Here is a 14,310-nt window from a genome sequence, read left to right as displayed (position 1 = left end):
GAGCAAGACTGCACAAACAGAACCAAATTGGCTTCTCTTGATGAATTCTCTTTGGATCATCAACCAGCTTCTTCTTCTTCTGGTCATTCCTTTATTTATTTCAACACTCCCCCTCAAGCTTGACCATAGGAGATCCTTGGGCAAGCTTGGAACTGAGAGCACTTGCCTCATTAAAAACCTAAGTGTGGAAAACCTCATGGGATAAAACCATAACTTAGGGAAAAAGAGTGCAACTACCCTCAGCCTAGGGATTGGCCAGTGGGTTTATGAGTCTTATGATCAAGTTTAGGGACTCATAAACCCTGGATCATGGCCTTACTTCAATTGGAAGCTGGCACCAATGCCTTCCTTGCTTCACACTCAAAACTGCTTGGAACTCTCCATGTTGCTGGTTCTTTGTCTCCCCCTTTCTTCTGACCTCTTGCCATCATCAAAGGGTTTGATCCACGACCAGACTCTCCATTATGAGCTCCAAGTACCTGATTCAAACAATGCACACACACATGCATCAATTCTCAAGGGGCAAACCTATTCAATCATAAGCATAAGTATAGATTAAGGTACTTCCCTTGCATAAGTTGAATGGACATTGGCTTCTCATATTAACACCCCTCCTCAAGCTTGACCTAAGAATAAGAGTATGTGGTCAAGCTTGGAAGATGAGAGCCAATGATGATCACCAAAGCCTTGAGACCACAAGCTTCATCAACCAGGTACAAGCACACATGCTATGGGCTGATTCATAGCTTCCCAACTGAAGGTAACTGTTCTAACTTCATGTAGAAGCTGATCCATAGCTTCCCAACCAGAAGGTAACTGTTCTAACTCCATGCCTTGGGCTGATCCATAGCTTCCCCACTGAAGGTAACTGTTCTAACTCCAAGTTGTTGCTGTCCTTGTTGAATTCTTCTTGCAGTGGCTTCTAGACAGGCCATGTAAGCTCATTTACAGCCCCCCTCAAGCTTGAATCCGAGTATAGGGGAGGAGACAAGCTTGATATGAGCTTTTAAGCCTCCTGGTCTACTCACAAATTATTTCTCCATGGTCAGGAATATGCATCTTGTGCAGGCTCTGATCAACATGGGCAATCTGTCAAACCAACACTAAGACAAGCATCAGTAGACAACAAGAGACCAGAACATTGGTTTTCACCAAGTCTGATCTTTAAAACACAATTTAAATAAGCACAGCAGCAATGGACAGATATCTTTAAGATTCTATCCTAGCAACACTCTCTGAATCCTAATCAACAAGATTAAGCTTTCAGGCAACAATACAATCAATTTTCCTAAGGGCAGAAGCAAGACAATTCTTTCAAGACAGCTTAATAACCCTAGGCAGATTCTAACAAGTGATTGTGAGAAGAGAGAATTAAGTAACCAGAGTAAAAGTAACCAGAGAATAAGTAGAGATTTAGAGAATGATGTAACCAGAGTATTAGTAGCCAGAGAATGAGAGAATCATGGTGAGTAAGTAACCTGAGAATCAGAGAATTAGAAAAGAGAGAATAGAGAGTTTGCTCAAGAGTTCTAATGGACAGAGTTTTGCTCTGTTTTCTTGAGTTTTGTGGAAGCATTAACAGCCAGGAGCCACCAATACTCCTCATGAGTTTGGTGCTTTAGTAGCTGAAACACAATGGACCATTGAACAATTAATTTGCTCACTGGTCTTAGACATGTGCCACTGTAATAACTCATGAACTGATGTTTTCCAGGGCTTTCAACAAGAGAACCATCAGAATAACACATGAACAAGTGTTTTCTGTGGCTTAGACAACAATGAAACCAATGGATCAAAACAGTTTGTCCACTGGTCAAAGAGATGCTCCATTAAGAATGAGCTATTACCCAATGGATAAAGCATAATGGTGAAGCAATTTCGAAATCTTTCTCTTCCTCATGCTTGATTCAACATACTAACAAGTACTGACCAAGCTTACACTATATCAGAGTGAGAGAGAAAGTATTTAATTTTTTTTTTTTTAATTTTTCTTTTCAAGAAATTTCAAGACACAAGTATAATCTTTTCTCCCTCCCTCAGGCTGGTAAGAACATATTTCAGTCTTTCATCCAAACCTTAAACAATGAGGAGATCAAGGGGAGAGTCACTGATCTTAAAAAAAAACATTTAAAGATTGCATCTTGAATTTTGGAAAACATACTTCATCTAACCTCTCTACTGCTCATGTTTTGAATCCTAGCCACACAGCTCATCAAAAACAATTTCAAAGTGAGAGAGAGAGAGCTTCAGGATGAAGTAGAACAGAGTGAGTTCAGCCCAAGAGAGCAACTAGGCTCTGATACCATGTTGGAATTCATGAGTGTTTGTCTCATGTCAAGAGAGTATTCAGTTAACTTGTAACTGAATCCCTTCAACCATACAACAGGAACTCACTCTACATTGGAAGAGACAACCAACTGGTGGTTGAATCCCCTCACACAGCCTATACTATAACCAAGATCCTAGAGAGTAAACTGGTTATAGAAAGCTAAGAATCTCTAGTTTGAATCTAATCCTTGAGAAGTAACACAACACTTTAGAGTTTGTGCACTTAAGATGAATGGGATCTAGAATCAGTAAGCTAGAGTTTAAGAAGAAATAAGAAGAGTTTAAAGTGAATTTTACAAGTATTAGGCTGCCTTAAGAGAAAGAGAGTTAAGGCAGCCTCTAAATCATGATTCACTTGACCCTTACATTGTGACTATTGTTTAGACACAAGAGAGGGAGAGAGAGCCACGAAATTGATGAGAGAAACTTGTATTAAGACTGGATAAATGTTACAAGAGGTGGTGAAGTCTTTAAATAGACAATCACTTACAATAAACAATGATTAAACAAGGGAATGACTAAACAAATATTATTGTGGGGTTTCTGATGAAGCCAGAAGGATGCAGCCAAGGTGAATCTCGACCAGAGGGAGTGAGAGTGACAGGAGAGAGGTTTACACAGCCTGGTTGAGTGAAAGTGACAGGTCCAGCTGCTTCTCTTAAGCAACATGTGACTTCTTCTTTTCAAATTCAAACCAGGCTCTCTTATTTTAATTCAAACATGTTTCCTTGACATCTCAGTGTTTCCCACGTCCATATTAAGTCTCCAAACTCCTTTCTTGCCTTGAAAGGTAAGTTAGGTCAAGATAGTAGCTTGTGGAGCAAGACTGCACAAACAGAACCAAATTGGCTTCTCTTGATGAATTCTCTTTGGATCATCAACCAGCTTCTTCTTCTTCTGGTCATTCCTTTATTTATTTCAACAGTTTCAAGAGCTTTGATGCTCCGATACGATGAAAACTTGTATGGGATAAACGTAAGAGAATATATGTGGTGATTTATCAAGGAACAATGTGAGAATTAAAGAGCTAATCCGAGAGAGAGAGAGAGATGTTTGCGCAAAAGGTAAGTAAAGAGAATTTAATATTTCCTTAGCTTAAAATGGTTCAGGTTAAAACCTTAATATAGGCTAGATGTGATCAACAAAAGAAACAATAAACAAGCAATCTAGAGAAATTAATAAACAAGTGAGAAGAGTCCAAACTGCTATGGTTCAGGCGGATCAGACTGAAAGTGGACATGTCCCAGATGGTTGTCTTGATCTCTCAACTTAACCAAATCACGTGAAGCAAAGCTTCCCACGTTCCTATTCTTCAGATAGTCGCCAAGACCTCATTCTTGGCGAGAATTCTTCTTAATTTGAATTCACCTTTCTTCTTTCTTTACTTGCAAGTCTCATTGGGAGCTTTAGGTTGTACGGAATAGCTTGATACCAAGGTTACTCTTCTTTAGCTTATCCGCATCATATGTTTTCCTCTCTTACTCTAATTGTTTCTTCTTCTCATCTTCACTTCATACTCTCTTGTCAAGTAGATCACCTCTTTTATTTCTTCAATGTCAACAATAGGAGTTGTGAGTAAGAAGATATCTCACTTTCTATCCAGATGATTCCAATAAGCCTGTTCGGACATATGCCAATATCTTCATGATTCTTATCAAACAGGATGAACACGATCTAAGAAGCTTTATTTGGAACCACTAATCAGTGGAGAATAACCAGGAAGTTAATAAATCTCATAGGAGTGTGAGGAAAGTAGATATCCCACTTTCTATATAGATGATTCCAGATTAGCCTGTTCGGACATATGGCAATATCTTCATGATTCTTATCAAACCAGGATGAACCACGATCTAAGAAGCTTTATTTGGAACCACTAATCAGTGGAGAATAACCAGGAAGTTGAATAAATCTCATAAGTGTTGTGAGCAAGAAGATATCCCACCTTCTATCCAGATGATTCCAGATTAGCCTGTTCGGACATATGGCATTATCTTCATGATTCTTATCAAACCAGGATGAACCACGATCTAAGAAGCTTTATTTGGAACCACTAATCAGTGGAGAATAACCAGGAAGTTGAATAAATCTCATAGGAGTTGTGAGTAAGAAGATATCCACTTTCTATCCAGATGATTCCAGATTAGCCTGTTCGGACATATGGCAATCTTCATGATTCTTATCAAACCAGGATGAACCACGATATAAGAAGCTTGATTGGGAACCACTAATCAGTGGAGAATAACCAGGAAGTTGAATAAATCTCATAGGAGTTGTGAGTAAGAAGATATCCCACTTTCTATCCAGATGATTCCAGATTAGCCTGTTCGGACATATGGCATTATCTTCATGATTCTTATCAAACCAGGATGAACCACGATCTAAGAAGCTTTATTTGGAACCACTAATCAGTGGAGAATAACCAGGAAGTTGAATAAATCTCATAGGAGTTGTGAGTAAGAAGATATCCCACTTTCTATCCAGATGATTCCAGATTAGCCTGTTCGGACATATGGCAATATCTTCATGATTCTTATCAAACCAGGATGAACCACGATCTAAGAAGCTTTATTTGGAACCACTAATCAGTGGAGAATAACCAGGAAGTTGAATAAATCTCATAGGAGTTGTGAGTAAGAAGATATCCCACTTTTATCCAGATGATTCAGATTAGCCTGTTCGGACATATGCAATATCTTCATGATTCTTATCAAACCAGGATGAACCACGATCTAAGAAGCTTTATTTGGAACCACTAATCAGTGGAGAATAACCAGGAAGTTGAATAAATCTCATAAGAGTTGTGAGCAAGAAGATATCCCACTTTCTATCCAGATGATTCCAGATTAGCCTGTTCGGACATATGCCATTATCTTCATGATTCTTATCAAACCAGGATGAACCACGATCTAAGAAGCTTTATTTGGAACCACTAATCAGTGGAGAATAACCAGGAAGTTGAATAAATCTCATAGGAGTTGTGAGTAAGAAGATATCCCACTTTCTATCCAGATGATTCCAGATTAGCCTGTTCGGACATATGGCAATATCTTCATGATTCTTATCAAACCAGGATGAACCAATATATAAGAAGCTTGATTGGGAACCACTAATCAGTGGAGAGAATAACCAGGAAGTTGAATAAATCTCATAGGAGTTGTGAGTAAGAAGATATCCCACTTTCTATCCAGATGATTCCAGATTAGCCTGTTCGGACATATGGCATTATCTTCATGATTCTTATCAAACCAGGATGAACCACGATCTAAGAAGCTTTATTTGAAACCACTAATCAGTGGAGAATAACCAGGAAGTTGAATAAATCTCATAGGAGTTGTGAGTAAGAAGATATCCACTTTCTATCCAGATGATTCCAGATTAGCCTGTTCGGACATATGGCAATATCTTCATGATTCTTATCAAACCAGGATGAACCACGATCTAAGAAGCTTTATTTGGAACCACTAATCAGTGGAGAATAACCAGGAAGTTGAATAAATCTCATAGGAGTTGTGAGTAAGAAGATATCCCACTTTCTATCCAGATGATTCCAGATTAGCCTGTTCGGACATATGGCAATATCTTCATGATTCTTATCAAACCAGGATGAACAACGATCTAAGAAGCTTTATTTGGAACCACTAATCAGTGGAGAATAACCAGGAAGTTGAATAAATCTCATAGGAGTTGTGAGTAAGAAGATATCCCACTTTCTATCCAGATGATTCAGATTAGCATGTTCGGACATATGGCAATATCTTCATGATTCTTATCAAACCAGGATGAACCACGATCTAAGAAGCTTTATTTGGAACCACTAATCAGTGGAGAATAACCAGGAAGTTGAATAAATCTCATAGGAGTTGTGAGTAAGAAGATATCCACTTTCTATCCAGATGATTCCAGATTAGCCTGTTCGGACATATGGCAATATCTTCATGATTCTTATCAAACCAGGATGAACCAATATATAAGAAGCTTGATTGGGAACCACTAATCAGTGGAGAATAACCAGGAAGTTGAATAAATCTCATAGGAGTTGTGAGTAAGAAGATATCCCACTTTCTATCCAGATGATTCCAGATTAGCCTGTTCGGACATATGCATTATCTTCATGATTCTTATCAAACCAGGATGAACCACGATCTAAGAAGCTTTATTTGGAACCACTAATCAGTGGAGAATAACCAGGAAGTTGAATAAATCTCATAGGAGTTGTGAGGAAGAAGATATCCACTTTCTATCCAGATGATTCCAGATTAGCCTGTTCGGACATATGGCAATATCTTCATGATTCTTATCAAACCAGGATGAAACACGATCTAAGAAGCTTTATTTGGAACCACTAATCAGTGGAGAATAACCAGGAAGTTGAATAAATCTCATAAGAGTTGTGAGTAAGAAGATATCCCACTTTCTATCCAGATGATTCCAGATTAGCCTGTTCGGACATATGCCATTATCTTCATGATTCTTATCAACCAGGATGAACAACGATCTAAGAAGCTTTATTTGGAACCACTAATCAGTGGAGAATAACCAGGAAGTTGAATAAATCTCATAGGAGTTGTGAGTAAGAAGATATCCCACTTTCTATCCAGATGATTCCAGATTAGCCTGTTCGGACATATGGCAATATCTTCATGATTCTTATCAAACCAGGATGAACCAATATATAGAAGCTTTATTGGGAACCACTAATCAGTGGAGAATAACCAGGAAGTTGAATAAATCTCATAGGAGTTGTGAGTAAGAAGATATCCCACTTTCTATCCAGATGATTCCAGATTAGCCTGTTCGGACATATGGCAATATCTTCATGATTCTTATCAAACCAGGATGAACCAATATCTAAGAAGCTTTATTTGGAACCACTAATCAGTGGAGAATAACCAGGAAGTTGAATAAATCTCATAGGAGTTGTGAGTAAGAAGATATCCCACTTTCTATCCAGATGATTCCAGATTAGCCTGTTCGGACATATGCCATTATCTTCATGATTCTTATAAACCAGGATGAACCACGATCTAAGAAGCTTTATTTGGAACCACTAATCAGTGGAGAATAACCAGGAAGTTGAATAAATCTCATAGGAGTTGTGAGTAAGAAGATATCCCACTTTCTATCCAGATGATTCCAGATTAGCCTGTTCGGACATATGCCATTATCTTCATGATTCTTATCAAACCAGGATGAACCCGATCTAAGAAGCTTTTATTTGGAACCACTAATCAGTGGAGAATAACCAGGAAGTTGAATAAATCTCATAAGTGTTGTGAGCAAGAAGATATCCCACTTCTATCCAGATGATTCCAGATTAGCCTGTTCGGACATATGCCATTATCTTCATGATTCTTATCAAACCAGGATGAACCACGATCTAAGAAGCTTTATTTGGAACCACTAATCAGTGGAGAATAACCAGGAAGTTGAATAAATCTCATAGGAGTTGTGAGTAAGAAGATATCCCACTTTCTATCCAGATGATTCCAGATTAGCTGTTCGGACATATGGCAATATCTTCATGATTCTTATCAAACCAGGATGAACCATATCTAAGAAGCTTGATTGGGAACACTAATCAGTGGAGAATAACCAGGAAGTTGAATAAATCTTAATACGATCCTAGGATGATTTCTCTGGATGATATGGATAGATCCTTGCAAGATCGAATCAAGGACTCAAGATCTTCAAGGCAGTGAAATGGTGATGAATCAAAGAGTTGCGGAATGGCTCCTTGACACGGTTTAGTTGGCTAGATTGGATATGACACACCTCCTTAGACAACTAGAGATTGCTGGATATTACTCACCAACAGAACTCAAGAACTCGCAAAGACAAGTCAGAGAGAACAAGGTTTTTTTAGATAAAAGATTGGATGATCTTATTAGACTACGAGACACACACATATATAGTGAGATCCTTGTACATGCACAAGGTCTCGGAAACAACAAGAGTCATTAAGGAACAGGCTCCTCTTTGACTTGTGTAACGAAATAAGAAAACTAGTCTAAAAATAACATAAGGTACTTATGTGGTTCGAGAGTATCATGCTAGGTGATTTGATTAGCAAGACAAGGCCTCGTTAAAAACCTATCTTAGCAAAACCCAGTGGGACAAAAACTAAGACAGGAAAAGAGCACACTTCTCTTGCTAGCCTAGATGATACTCAGCTTGATGGTGAGATAGCTTGGATGGTGATAAGGGTGTCTTGAAGTATCAAGCTTCCTCCAAGACATTCATCTTGATTCAGAGACTTCCTAAGTAAACTCCAATGGCTTCTTTGAGCTTCTTAACTCTAGCACGAGTCATTGGTCCTTCTGAAACTTCTAAGGCATCCTCTTGAGCTGGTTGATCCTTAGTCTCATCTTCTTCATCATCTATCTGGTCCATGATCACATCATCCCCTCCTCTTGAAAAGGATTTGTCCTCAAATCTGGTTCATCTGCAATAAAAGGGATCAAGTCAGTAACATTGAAACTATTACTCACGTTGTACTTACCTTGGAGATCCAGCTTGTAAGCATTGTTGCTGATCTTCCTTATGACTTCAAAAGGTCCATCTATTCGCGGCATGAGCTTAGACTTCCTCTCATCAGGGAACCTTTCTTTCCTTAGGTGAACCCAAACTTGGTCACCTTCTTTAAAGACCATCTCACGTTTGCCTTTGTTTGCATGCTTGACATACTGCTTAGTCTTTTCTTCAATATTACGCCTTGCTTGCTCATGGAGTTGTTGCACCATCTCTGCCTTCTTCTTTCCATCAAGACTAACTCTTTCACACTCAGGTAAAGGTATTAGATCTAAAGGAGAGGTGGGATTGAACCCATAAACAATCTCAAATGGTGAAAACTTAGAAGCAGAATGCACAGCATGATTATATGCAAACTCACAATGAGGTAAATAGTCTTCCCATGATTTCAAATTCTTTTAATGAATGCACGCAAGAGTGTTCCTAGAGTTCTATTCACTACTTCAGTTTGTCCATCAGTTTGCGGGTGACAAGTAGTAGAGAACAATAGCTTAGTGCCTAACTTAGACCAAAGTGTCTTCCAAAAGTAACTAAGAAACTTAGTGTCTCTATCAGATACTATAGTTCTAGGCATGCCATGTAAACGCACAATCTCTTTAAAGAACAAATTAGAAACATGCAATGCATCATCAGTTTTGTGGCAAGCAATGAAGTGAGCCATTTTGGAGAACCTATCAACAACTACAAAGATTGAATCCTTTCCGGTTCTAGTCCTAGGCAATCCAACAATAAAATCCATAGAGATGTCATTCCAAGGATGATAAGGAATGGGTAAAGGAGTATACAAACCGTGAGCTTGAACTTTGGACTTAGCTTGCTTACAAGTTGCGCATCTCTCACAGATTCTCTCCACATCTCTCTTCATGCGAGGCCAAAAGAAATGATCCTGCAAAACTTTAAGAGTCTTGGCAATACCAAAATGCCCCATAAGACTTCCTCCATGTGATTCCCTAACAAATAATCTCTCAAAGAGCAATTAGGAATACACAAACGATTATCATAGAAGAGAAACCCATCTTGTCTAAAGTAATGACCAGAAGCAAACTTTTCACAAGATTTATATGCATCTTTAAAATCAGGATCGGTTTCATACATTCCTTTAAGTTGTTCAAATCCTAACAACTTAGCATCAAGAGTGTTCAAGAGGACATACCTTCGAGATAGTGCATCAGCCACTATATTGTCCTTACCTTGTTTGTATTTGATCACATATGGAAAGGTTTCTATGAACTCAACCCATCTGGCATGTCTCTTGCTGAGCTTGTTTTGCCCCTTTAAGTACTTAAGAGACTCATGATCCGTGTGTATCACAAACTCCTTAGGCCAGAGGTAGTGTTGCCAAGTTTGCAAAGCTCTCACAAGCGCATAGAGTTCCTTGTCATATGTTGCATAGTTGAGTGTAGCTCCTCCAAGCTTCTCACTGAAGTAAGCTATTGGTCTCTTATCCTGCATTAAGACAGCACCAATACCTATACCGGAAGCATCACATTCAATCTCAAACGTTTTATTAAAGTCAGGAAGAGTAAGGAGAGGAGAATGAGTGAGCTTCTCTTTAAGGCATTGAAAGGCGGTTTCTTGTGCTTCTCCCCATTTGAATCCAACATCCTTTTTGATCACTTCAGTTAAGGGAGCTGCTATAGTGCTAAAATCTTTGACAAATCGCCTGTAGAAACCAGCAAGCCCATGGAAACTTCTTACTTCACTCACGGTGGTTGGACTTGGCCATTCTTGGATCGCTTTGATCTTTTCTTGATCCACTTTAACACCATCTGCACTCACAACAAAGCCTAAAAAGACCAAGTTATCTGTTCCAAATGTACACTTCTTAAGATTGGCGTAAAGAGATTCTTTTCTAAGCACATCAAAGACAGCCCTAAGATGTTCTATATGATCATGATAGCTTTTGCTGTAAACTAAGATGTCATCAAAGTAAACAACAACAAAGATGCCTATGAATGATCTTAGAACATGATTCATTAAGCGCATGAAAGTACTAGGTGCATTCGTCAAACCAAATGGCATCACTAACCATTCATACAATCCATGTTTAGTTTTAAATGCAGTTTTCCACTCATCACCTTCCTTCATCCTAATCTGGTGATAACCACTCTTAAGATCTATCTTAGAAAAGAAGCAAGACCCATGCAATTCATCTAGCATGTCATCTAATCTAGGAATAGGATGGCGATACTTTACAGTGATATTGTTGATGGCTCTGCAGTCAACACACATTCTCCAGTTACCATCTTTTTTTTGGCACAAGAAGCACTGGAACGGCACAAGGACTCATGCTTTCTCTGATATGTCCCTTTTCCATAAGCTCCTCCACTTGCTTTTGTAGCTCTTTAGTTTCAACAGGGTTGGTCCTGTAAGATGGCCGGTTTGGAAGTGTAGCTCCAGGAACAAAATCTATCTGATGTTCAATCCCACGAATTGGAGGTAACCCAATTGGATTGTCTTCTGGAAAGATATCTTTATATTCCTGCAAAAGAGAAGATAGTTCACTCGGATATTCCGGTGTTTTATTAGCAACAGTTAGTAGGTTCTCTTTAAACCTGAGTAAAACAAAAGAATTTTGAGAGTAGAGAATTCTTTTGATCTCCCCTGTTTTGGCATAGAGACTGTGTTGCTTGCTTTGATCAGGCTTGAGATCAATCTTTTTCTTTTTCTGAAGTTGAAGTTGATCTTCATGAACCTCTTTGGGAGTTAGAGGCACCAGCACGGTTTTCTTGCCATTATGCTCAAAGGTGTGCTTGTTAGTATAACCATCATGCATCACACGCCTGTCTGATTGCCAAGGTCGTCCAAGAAGAATGTGGCTTGCTCCATAGGTAGTATATCACATAGAACCTCATCTTCGTATTTACCAATGGCTATGGGAATCAGAACCTGAGTTGAGACTCTCATTTCTCCTTCTTCATTAAGCCACTGCAACCGGTATGGCTTTGGATGTTTCTGAACTTTCAAACCCAACTTTGCCACCATTGTCTCACTGGCCACGTTGACACAACTTCCTCCATCAATGATGAGACTACAGACCTTTCCTTGAACCAGACATCTAGTGTAGAACAAATTCTCACGCTGCTCAGTCTCTTCTGCCTTGGTTTGAAGATTCAGAAGTCTTCTTGTTACTAGTAACCTTCCTCTGACCGGTTCTTCTTCAGACTCTGCCTCAGATTGCTCACGTTCAGTGTGGATCTTCTCATCCTGAGACAAATACTCTCCAGTGTCTAGAAGGATCATGGTTTTCTTGTTAGTACATCGTTGGCATAGTGTCCACGCCCTTGACACTTAAAGCACTTGACATCCCGAGACTTTGAACCCGTAGCTACTGCTTTTCCTTTATCTTTGTCAAAGATGCTGCCAGGTTTAGTGTCATCCTTCTGATAAGGCTTGCTCTCCTTCTGGTAACTAGGCTTCTCTTCCTTGAATGCTGAAACTTGCTAGTACCATAGCTAGAACGAGAGTAGCTCTTTCTTTTGAGTTGTTGTTCCACCAAGATAGCTTTGTGTAGCATCTCCTCTAGCTCAACGTAATGCTGCATCTCCACTCTATCTTGTATCTCACGGTTGAGTCCTCCAAGAAACCTTGACATGGTAGCTTCTCTATCTTCTGAGACACTCGCTCTTTGCATCAACAACTCCATCTCTTGATAGTATTCCTCCACGGTTTTGGAGCCTTGAATCAGTTTTCGTAGCCTCTGGTGCAGATCACGATGGTAGTGGCTAGGTACAAACCTCTTGCGCATCAAAGACTTCATCTCTTGCCAAGAGTCAACAGGATACTCTTGATTGACACGTCTAGCAGTCACAGTTGATCCCACCAACTCAAAGCATAGTCATAAAACTCAGTAGTGGCAATCTGGATCCTTTGAGCGTTTGTGTAGTGTTGACAATTGAAGACAATCTCAATCTTCTTTCTCCCACTCCAAGTAAGCATCAGGATCAACCTTGCCATGGAAAGGAGGGATCTTGATCTTAAGACCAGTATACTCATCTCTATGATACCTTCTTCCCACGTGATCTCTCCTAGGTCTCCTACGACTGTCTCTAGAAGAGGATCTTCTACGCTCATAGTAGTTATCAGTTTCTTGTGAACCATCATGCTCTCGTTGGCGTTGTGGAGATTGCTCTTCTCTTTCAGCTTCACGGCTGTGTCCTTGACCAGTAGCTTGTCTAATCTCCCTTCTAATTTCTTCCATGTTGTCTTTTCATCAGATGACATGTTCTCCAACATGGTTTTTGTTCAACTGAGCAGTCATGGCTTCCATCAGCATTTTGTTTCTTCTCATCAAGTCTGCTTCTTCATCAGTCTCGTTCCCCATGGTACCTGATTCAATCAAACACTTAAACAAATAAGTAGTTCAATAGAAACGAGAATCAAACAAAAAAAAAAATGAAAACTTGCAGAACAAACAACAGATCTATGATCACGATTTCTTCAAACACAAGCAATTGATCGATTCAAATTCAAATATGATAAAAATTCTTAGATCTAACAGGATTCGATTCAGATCAATGAAAACAAGTGATAGAATGATCAGATCAAGTGATAAACTTAAACAAAAACACACAGATCTATCGATGATTTGAAAAGAAGCTGAAGAGTTCAAATCAAAAATCAAAGAGAGATCGAGAACTTCCCTATCCAGAGTGCTCTGATACCACTTAATACGATCCTAGGATGATTTCTCTGGATGATATGGATAGATCCTTGCAAGATCGAATCAAAGACTCAAGATCTTCAAGGCAGTGAAATGGTGATGAATCAAAGAGTTGCGGAATAGCTCCTTGACACGGTTTAGTTGACTAGATTGGATATAACACACCTCCTTAGACAACTAGAGATTGCTGGATATTACTCACCAACAGAACTCAAGAACTCGCAAAGACAAGTCAGAGAGAACAAGGTTTTTTAGATAAAAGATTGGATGATCTTATTAGACTACGAGACACACACATATATAGTGAGATCCTTGTACATGCACAAGGTCTCGGAAACAACAAGAGTCATTAAGGAACAGGCTCCTCTTTGACTTGTGTAACGAAATAAGAAAACATAGTCTAAAAATAACATAAGGTACTTATGTGGTTTCGAGAGTATCATGCTAGGTGATTTGATTAGCAAGACAAGGCCTCGTTAAAAACCTATCTTAGCAAAACCAGTGGGACAAAAACTAAGACAGGAAAAGAGCACACTTCTCTTGCTAGCCTAGATGATACTCAGCTTGATGGTGAGATAGCTTGGATGGTGATAAGGGTGTCTTGAAGTATCAAGCTTCCTCCAAGACATTCATCTTGATTCAGAGACTTCCTAAGTAAACCTCAATAAGCTTCTTTGAGCTTCTTAACTCTAGCACGAGTCATTGGTCCTTCTGAAACTTCTAAGGCATCCTCTTGAGCTGGTTGATCCTTAGTCTCATCTTCTCCATCATCTATCTGGTCCATGATCACA

Source organism: Raphanus sativus, unplaced genomic scaffold, assembly GCF_000801105.2.
Source record: "Raphanus sativus cultivar WK10039 unplaced genomic scaffold, ASM80110v3 Scaffold0240, whole genome shotgun sequence".
Taxonomy (NCBI): Eukaryota; Viridiplantae; Streptophyta; class Magnoliopsida; order Brassicales; family Brassicaceae; genus Raphanus; species Raphanus sativus.
This window is presented reverse-complemented; position numbering follows the sequence as displayed.